The sequence below is a fragment of the Triticum aestivum genome, chromosome 2B, assembly GCF_018294505.1.
Source record: "Triticum aestivum cultivar Chinese Spring chromosome 2B, IWGSC CS RefSeq v2.1, whole genome shotgun sequence".
Lineage (NCBI taxonomy): Eukaryota > Viridiplantae > Streptophyta > Magnoliopsida > Poales > Poaceae > Triticum > Triticum aestivum.
In genome coordinates this window covers 703,209,150-703,219,065 of record NC_057798.1, presented here as the reverse complement: position 1 = coordinate 703,219,065, position 9,916 = coordinate 703,209,150, and the positions used below count along the sequence as shown (strand labels likewise).

The following is a 9,916-nucleotide window of genomic DNA, read 5'->3' as shown; positions in this document are numbered from 1 at the left end:
ATTTCAAGAAACAATAATACGGCGGTATGATGGGTATATATAAATAATTAATAAAATGGTACGTAAAGAAGAACAAATAATCTATGTGCAAGATGACATGAGATCAAAATACTGCCCCTTTCGTTGCCTTCATGCCTCTTTTTATATCATCAATGACTGAATGACCATTAATTTCCTAGATCCTCATAAGTGTTGTGTATCTTTGGACTCACTCCTTGGCCAGCACAGCAACAACATCAGGAGGACAGCAGCAGTAAGCAAAAACATCAACAGGTCAGCAGCAGCAACAACAATGTTAGTATAAAACAAAGCATAGCTGCATACAAGATGCAAGCATTATACAAATATATACAGCAAAGCAGCGGCTGCTGCAGCAGGCCAGCAGCGACAAGCACCCAGTGACAAGCCAACAAGCATGCAGCGTCAAGCACATACAGCACAAACACGCAGCTGGCGGGAGAACGGAGGCATGGCCAGGCCGGACTTGGCTGAGTCCCTGTGCAAGATAACAAAGTGAGGCCCTTTGCCGGTTCAAGTGCCAATTAGACCTTATATTTGTCCTAAATTTTCTTCAATGACTTCCTTTTGAGAATTTATAAACTCATGTGTTAATCTTCTCTTTCTTTGGTTTTTCATGTTACAAATACTTTTGGGATGACATCTTAAAACACAAAGGCATGAAACTTGAAAAATCAAACCTGGAGGAGGGAGAGCGACCATGGCACAACACCACATAGGCATGAAAGAAATCCAGCACCGAACGCTTGCCGATGGAGTAGTACTGCTATACAGGTCTTCTCTGAAATTAGTAGTACTGATTACTGACCCTGATTGATGTAACATGTATTGACCTTGATTGCCGAAATTAGTAGATAATGGAGTAGAGTAACCTTCTCTTGCTCTCTCAAGTGGAGCATATGGAGAATTAGTACAGCCCAAAAAGAAGTAAAGCACAATTTAGATCGGATAGAAAGCAAAGCAACCTGCTCCGCCTATAGAGGAGGATCTTTTACTGACCAATGCAAATTAGAGAGTGAATCATAGGGATCAACGAATCACTGATGACTCGGTGATTGCTCGCACCGGCTGCACATGCCCAGGCCAGGGCCTAACCGGAGGAGAACAGTTACCTTGTCGGCAATGGTGAGGATTTCAAACCGGCAGGGGGAAGAGGGATCCGCGCCGCCACGCAACGGGCTCGCGCGCGGCCTCGTTCACCGGCGGCCGCCACACATGCGCCCACTTCGTCCTTTGGGAGGAGACTGGTGCGGCCGGAGAGGCGAGGGGGAGCGGACGCTGCTGCGCCGCGGGCTTGTGCGCGGCCTCCATGGCCGACCCAAAAGAGCGCGACCACGCCTCCCCTTGTCTCCCGCCGGTGGCCGCACTCCTTCCCGGCTCCGGCTTCCAGTGCACGCCGCTCCGGGCCGCTCTGGCGAAGAGCGCGCCGATGAGGGCGTTGTGCGGGCGGCAGGGAGAGTGCTCGGGAGGTTGTCGCAGGGCAGTTCGCCTGAGGATTGGGGGTTGCGTCATTGTGAGAGAAGGGAGGAGGCGGCGCTGTTTTCCTTGATCTGGGGAGAGAAAGAAGGATCGGGGAGGCACGATTCAGTTGGAATCGGCCTGAAAATTAGGGAGCTGCGAGCGGAATCAAGGACGTGATTGTTTCCCTCGTGCGGGCGTGGGAACGACAGAGTTTTCGTTCGCCCAGAACATGTTCTCTTGTTTAATAGTAGTGTAGATGATGCTACTTTCCAAACTTTTACTGTTACATGTGAAACTTGGTGCTTATGTACTGAACTAGCTATCAAGTGTACTTTGTTGTGGTGAATTAGCTATTTGGTATGCACTGTAGTGCCAACTATAAAATTCTGGTGACCATTAGATGAATTCAAAATATATTATGTATCCGATATGAAATCATGGTAAACATTTAATTTGTTTGATATGAAATGTCAATTTGCTATTACATGGATTAACAGTCATGGGCTAATAGACATGTTAATTGGGTCAATGTGTTGCACAAGGTTACATATTAAGTACCGGCGGCGATGACCACTCAAAACACACGCAGTGGCTACAAAAAAAGTTTGTGGGTCAATGAATGACCACACACGATGCCGTCTAGGACAACCGTTTGCGATACACCACTAGGCCGCAAACATTTACAACAAGAAAGGTGTATGTGATGGATCACTCTATCTCACACGATTTCCTCGGACAAATCATGTGTGTTGCGCCACTAGTGCAGAATCGGGCTTCAGTCCGAGTTCACAGGGACCTTTAGTGCCGGTTCTGCAACCGACACTAAAAGGTGGGGGACTAAAGCCCCCCCCCCCCCTTAGTGCTGGTTCATCACGAACCGGGACCAAAGACCCACCACGTGGCACGAGCCTGCGCCCGGGGGCCGGGGGCCTTTAGTCCCGGTTGGTTACACCAAGCGGGACTAAAAGGTTTAGGGGTTTATGGTTTATTTTTCCTTTTAATTTTGTGTTTTCGATTTAATTCTTTTTCATTTCAAACATATTTTAAGCTACTACATATTGTACACGTTATATATGAATTCGATGATATATATATATATGCATAATGTGTACAATCTGTAGTTCAAAGGGCGCGACTTGGAGTTTCAGAACATGGCCTCTGGAATAGATCCCTACCAAGAGGAACCCTGTCCAGACGGTGTTACGCAGTTTTACACGAACTATAGTATCATCAGCTTCTCATGCGAGGCATTAGATCATCTGGGAGCAGTGGACGACAACACCGACGACGACACTGATGAGGAATATGACAACAATTATATTAGCGAATCTGAATTTGAGTGAGGGGACGGATTTGGCTAGCATTACTCACACAGGCACAATTATTTTCCAACCCGATTGAAGATATTGACAAGTCGAGGTCCCGCCCATTCGTTTTCTACATTGCTGTAGCCTAAATTAAGATATTTCCAGAAGTCATAGCCCTACCTGTCTTTTGAACGCGCCGTTTACTTTGTGTAATACTGTTGGATGTGTTCGGAGTATTCTGAATGCATGGAAAACCTTGATTACATCACCATTTGTTTATGCATGCAATATTATGAATGATCACGCAATCTCTCTTGAAATTTGAAACGCGCAAAACCCGACAAGCCAAAAGGAACACAAGTATTTCATCAGAAACTGGTATTTTCTAGTTGAACATTGCTTTGAGCTAGATTGTTAAATTAAAGATGAGCAACTTAGTGCCCGCCAAGGATTTGAATAACGTACGTGCAATAGGTTTGGATAAGAGTAAAGTATCTGCAACATGTTTTGCTCTTTCTCGAACCCATAGAATTGATCAAGCTGTTGGAATTGTCTTGTCACCTTCTAGGTGTTTTTAAACCTCTTATGGATTTGGTAAACTAGTTGAATACTTCTCAAACAAATCCTAAATGTGCTAGGTTATAATAACTGCACCAACAACTTAGTACCAAAAAAGATGTGGAATTGAAGGATACAAGCAAGCAATTCAAACTTATCAAAAGATATATCGATGATAAACCGATGTACTTCCCGGAGTCCAAATATCCATCGGTATTCAACTCTTTGTTGCAGAGGCAGGGCCAACCTATGCCCTCACAAGACAAGCAATGTCTCATCTTTTTCTCCGAAAGCCTCGGCCAATCGATTCCCAAGCTCCCTTCACTTGTACATATCGTCTTCTCTACTCCAAATGCGACAAGCTTCCTAAACATTCCGCAAACTGGGGCCTGTTCAGTGAGGTAACACCACCAAACTGCCTAGGACTAGGAGGCGGTGGCCTCTAAGAGTGACAACCTCTCGAAATCTCACTTGAACCAACAATAAGTGCACAAACCAATGCAACAAATGTAAAGCAAAGCACTTTGTGCTCAACTACTCTCTCAAATCTCACTCCAAAAAGCTCTTGTAATGGAGGGACATGAGAGGACATGAACAATGGATTAGGCCAACAAAATGATTTCTAGATAGATGGGGGTTTGGAATTTGGAGGAGGAGCTTAAAGGTCCGACAATGGGGGGAAATCAGATCTTGAGCCTCTCATCCCATTGAGGAAGAAGGGGGTTTTATGTCCCGCCCGAATCAACCCCTTTGGGGATTTGTGCAATCTTTTAGAAACCCCTAGGCACCATGTAGAGCTCCAAATGCCCAAAACTTTCGGGCCAACCTCCAGGCACATCCGGAAGCTCCCTGGAACCGTTCGAAGGGTCCAGATCATGCAGGAATAGCCAATGTCATGACGCGAGAACATGCGTAACTTTTTCATATGAACTTTGTTTTCGAGGGTCTTGGGCTTGTTTTGAAGCTAAACAATGATTTAGGTCCTCACATAGAGTACCAACCAAGATCAGCCAAAATGGATGATGCAACATATGCAAATGTTTGATCACTCTACACATACGACGTGATCAAACTATTTGCGCATAGCCGTCTAACAATATGGCAATGAAACCTATAATCGGGTCTTCCACCCAGCACCTTGAGACTGATAAACTATGAAAACCGAGCAAGGGATAGCTTTGACATATTGTGGTGTTTTTCGAGGCCATCATCGGTTCCTATGGCAAATACTACGAGGTGTTTTCTCATTGTGCTTGTGCTTACCTCCAATCAAGGACCAACAGGTTGGTGCCCTTACTATCTCAGACGACAAACAACTACTAAGCAGTGCTAGTCTTCATTTGCTCAGACAATGAGGAGGGTACCCACGATGCGGAGGCCTCGTCCTCTTCCAAGGGGAAGGAGGCCATTGTCATCTCTGACAATTATGGGTAGCTAGCTCGTTCTAGCTTACTGAAAACCTTGGTTTAGCTTGCTACGCCAGTTAAGTATCTTCGGTTGCCTTTTGCATTAGCTGCTCCAGCATTTCTTCTATACATTCTAGTCACTTATCGAATGGAATGTTATTATATATACAATTCGATCTTAAACTAGTATCTATGCAGTGTAATGTTCTATTTGAAGGAAATATGCCCTAGAGGCAATAATAAAGTTGTTATTTCATATTTCCTTATTCATGATAAAGGTTTATTATTCATGCTAGAATTGTATTAATCGGAAACTTATATACATGTGTGGATACGTAAACAAATACTGTGTCCCTAGTAAGCCCCTACTAGACTAGCTCGTTGATCAAAGATGGTTAAGGTTTCCTAACCATAGACATGCGTTGTCACTTGATAACAAGATCACATCATTAGGAGAATGATGTGATGACAAGACCCATCCGTTAGCTTAGCATATGATCGTTTCGTTTATTGCTACTGCTTTCTTGAATGTCAAATACATGTTCCTTCGACCATGAGATCATGCAGCTCCTGGATACCAGAGGAATTCCTTGTGTGCTATAAAATGTCACAACGTAAGTTGGTGATCATAAAGATGCTCTACAGGTATCTCCGAAGGCGTCTGTTGAGTTGGCATGGATCGAGATTGGGATTTGTCACTCCGAGTATCGGACAGGTATCTCTGGGCCCTCTCGGTAATACACATCATAATAAGCTTGCAAGCAAAGTGACTAAGGAGTTAGTTATGAGATGATGCATTACGGAACAAGTAAAGAAACTTGCCGATAATGAGATTGGAGTAGGTATGGAGATACTGACGATCGAATCTCGGGCAAGTAACATACCCAAAGACAAAGGGAATTACGTATGTTGTCATTACTGTTCGACCTATGACGATCTTCATAGAATATGTAGGAACCAATATCGGCATCCAGGTTCCGCTATTGGTTATTGATCGGAGAGGTGTCTTGGTCATATCTACATAGTTCTTGAACACGTAGGGTCCACACGCTTAACGTTTGTTGACAATATAGTGTTATATGATTTATATGATTTGGTGACCGTGTTGTTCGGTGTCCCGCATGAGATCACGGACATGATGGTCTGGAGGTAGATATTGATATATATATAGGACGCTACTATTTGGACACCGTAAGAGTTTTAGAATGTGTCGGGTAGTCATCGGATCACCGGAAGGGGTTCCGGGCACCTCCGGGAGGTTAATGGGCCATATGGGCCAAAGGGGGGGGACACACCAGCCCACAAGGGGATGGCACACCCCTCCTAAGGCCACAACCCTTGGGGAGAGAAGGAAAGGAGGGAGTCAGCATCACCCTTCCTTCCCTCTCCTCCCCTTTCCTCCCCCCTTGTGCAAACAAGGTAGGGAGGGCATAGGCCAGGAGCCCAAGGGTGCCGGCGGACACACTTGGGGTGCCTCCTGGCTGCCTCCCCTCTCCCCCACCATATATATGTGGGAGGGGACGCCACATAACTCACAACAATCTCTTAGCCATGTGCGGTGATATGTCTCCATCATACCTATAATTTTTGATTATTTCATGCCAATATTATTCAACTTTTACATACTTTTGGCAACTTTTTATATGATTTATTTGGACTAACTTACTTATCCAATGCCCAGTGCCAGTTTCTATTTTCTGCATGTTTTTTGTATCGTAGAAAATCCATATCAAATGAAGTCCAAACGCGATAAAAAAACTACGGAGAATTATTTTGGAATATTTGTGAATTTTAGGAGGTGGAATCAACGTACACGGAGGCCCGAGGCCACCACAAACTACCAGGGCGCGCCACCAGGCCCAGGTGCACCCTGGTGTATCGTGCCCTCCTCGAACGTCGGTTGGAGCTCTACTTCGGGCGCAAGGAAGCTTATATCCGGAAATAATCATGTAAAAGTCTCAACGCAATCGGAGTTACGGATCTCCAGGAATTTAAGATACTGTGAAGGGCCAGATCTGGGGAGCACGAAACAGAAGAGAACAGAGAGGGATATCCAATCTCGGAGGGGCTCCAAACCTCCACCTCCATGGAGGCCATGGAACAGAGGGGAAACCCTCCTCCCATCTAGCGGAGAGGCCAAGGAAGAAAATAAGGAGGGGGGCTCTCTCCCCCTCCTCCCGGTGGCGCCGGAGTTCCGCCGGGGCTATAGGATCGTGACGGCGATCTACATCAACAATCTTGCTACCGTCAACACCAACTCTCTCCCCCTCTATGCAGCAATGTAACACCCCTTCTCCCCGTTGTAATCTCTACTTAAATATGGTGCTCAGCTCCATATATTATTTCTCAATGATATTTGGTTATCCTATGATGTTTGAGTAGATCCATTTTGTCCTATGGGTTAATCATGATCTTGGTTGGTATGATTGTATATTTTATTTATGGTGCTGTCCTACGGTGCCCTCCGTCTCGTGCAAACGTGAGGGGCCCCCACTTTAGGGTGTTACAATATGTTCATGGTTCGCTTATGGTGGGTTGCGAGAGAGATAGAAGCTTAAACCCGAGTAAGTGGGGTATGACGTATGAGAGTAAAGAGGACTTGATACTTAATGCCATGGTTGGGTTTCATGACCTTAATGATCTTTAGTAGTTGTGGATGCTTGCTAGAGTTCCAATCATAAGTGCATATGATCCAAGTAGATAAAGTATGTTAGCTCATGCCTCTCCCTCATATAAAATTACAAGAATGATTACCGGTACTTGTTATCGATTGCTTAGGGATAAATGACTTTCTTGTTGACAAAAGCTATCCACTTTTACTATCTTGCATTGTATCCGTAGTTTTATGCTCGCAAAGTACTCATAGTTTTATTCTTGCAAAATAGTTTCATACTTGTTTTAGGTAAAGCAAACGTCAAGTGTGCGTAGAGTTGTATCGGTGGTCAATAGAACTTGAGGGAATATTTGTTCTGCCTTTAGCTCCTCGCTGGGTTCGACACTCTTATTTTTCGAAGAAGGCTACAAACGAACCCCTATACTTGGGGTTATCAAGACCTTTTTCTGGCGCCTTAGCCGGGGAGCAATAGCATGGGGTGAATATTCTCGTGTGTGTTTGTTTGCTTTGTCACTAAGTAGTTTTTATTTCTTGTTCAAAGTTGTTCTCTATCTTTAGTTATGGATATGGAACACGAAAAACCAAAAAAAATTAGTTGTAATTGTTACTCATGAAGATGGGTAACCTCCTAAAACCCTCGATGCTCGTTATGTGAAAAATATTATGCACTACTTTGATAATCCTGAGAAAACCCCATTCAACTTGATAATGGGAGTAACGTTGGATCAACGTGAATACTTTAGGGATTATCGCTTGATTCATAAAGGGAAATTGTTATGGGATCAAATTTATATGTTGCATTGGTATACTCGGGATTTATGCTTGAGATATGATTTCACTTGTTGCTCTAGGATGAATGCTCCACATCTTCCCTTTTCATGCAAATTTAATGAGAATGAAACCTTGGCTTCTTATGCTAATGGTATATATGATTACTATGATGTGGAACGAATAGAAGAATTTGTTGCTTTTAAGGGTTCTTATGAAATTGAATCTTTGTTTTTAAAGTTTGAAGCTTTTGATGATGATGTCTATAGACCTGAAAATTTTGCCATCCTTAAATATTGCTATGATAACTACAAATACAATTTCGATATTGATGTGTTTATTGAGAAAGTCTCCGTTGTCTAAGAAAATACTAATATTTTGCAGGAGTCTATGAAAGAAGGAATTGATGAAACTGTGAGCTCATTGGATGAAAAAGATGATAAGGAGAGCGAAGAACAAAAAGAGGAAGAGCGGATTGATCACCCATGCCCACCTTCTAATGAGAGTTACCTGGAATCATGTACTGTATTTTACAGAGCAAACGTGAAAATTAAGCAAAAATGATCAGATGGCCGAGTTGGTGTAAGGCGCCAAATTAAGGCTCTGGTCCGAAAGGGCGTGGGTTCAAATCCCACTCTGTTCAAGATATTTTTTTTACTAGTATCTTCTAAAAAAACATGGACTCATGTAGTAGTACTTTTCCCCCATGGAAATAAGAGACATACAGTACTTTTTTTCCCCATGGAAATCGAGAGTGCGCGCATCAGAGACATGCATTGACCAGCTACTAAATCGACATGCCTTTCATACCAAGAAAGGTTCAGATAGCACACCCACACACTACAGCACAAACCAATTCCTATCTTCAGACAAGGCGGCCAAGTCTTGAACAAAGATGCATAACGAAACAGAAAGAGGCGCCGGGGAAATGAAGCAAGAAGAGACATGCGGATGTCTGAAACTGTTATTTTCCCCATTTTATATTTTTTATTTTTTAATGATAGACTTGTGGGATTTTCAGTTGTTTTTTTACTGTGATGTGGGAACTTATATACTGGCGGCGTTATGCATTACCACCGCAACGGGCCAGAAAAATATGTGTGTCTACTCACTGAATGTATTACCAGGAGGCCTGGAGCTTGATCGTGCGCACATGTGTGGGCTCACTGTGCGTGTGCTACACGTGGCTCAAGTGATACTCCCTCCGTCCTTAAAAAGAATATTCCAACTTTGTTGGAAAATCAAGCTTTTTTTATGTTTGACCATATTTATACAGTAATACATCAACATTTATGCCATCAAATTAGTAGCATTAGATTAATGATAAAAATATATTTTCATCGTATACCTATTTGTTTTCACAAACATTGATATATTTTTGCACAAACTCGGTCAAACTTTGAGATAGTTTGACTCTCCAACAAAGTTGAAAGTACACTCTTTCAAGGACGGAGAGAGTAACTCCTAGTTATCGGCCGTCCTTACATCCAATCTATCCCTGCATAATCTGGTCAATTTTTTTTTGAAAAGGAGGATTCCCCCGGCCTCTGCATCTGAACGATGCATGCGGCCATATTATTAAAAACGCAGCAAAAACAAGGTCTGGATTATGTGTATAGCTCACAAAAGGAGCAAAGATAAATAAAAGCCAACAAATAAGCAAATTAAAGCCACAACCGGCTGGACAATAGGAAAAAAATGACTAAACATCTATCCTATTATGTGACTGCCATCTAAACCGGTTGAAAATAGCCCATGCTACCATCTCTCATCTGTTGCACCCA

The 9,916-nt window shown here is 43.3% G+C and overlaps 1 long non-coding RNA gene and 1 other non-coding gene across 2 annotated transcripts; both read left to right on the top strand.

Moving 5' to 3' along the window:
* The first annotated feature begins 385 nt into the window (after positions 1 to 385).
* LOC123046823 (uncharacterized) lies at positions 386 to 889 on the top strand. Its single transcript, XR_006422633.1, has 2 exons — positions 386 to 513; positions 676 to 889. It is a non-coding gene; the product is annotated as an uncharacterized lncRNA (long non-coding RNA).
* Positions 890 to 8,694: 7,805 nt separating this feature from the next.
* Positions 8,695 to 8,775, top strand: TRNAL-AAG (transfer RNA leucine (anticodon AAG)). Its single transcript has one exon. It is a non-coding gene; the product is annotated as a tRNA-Leu (tRNA).
* The last annotated feature ends 1,141 nt before the right edge of the window (positions 8,776 to 9,916 follow it).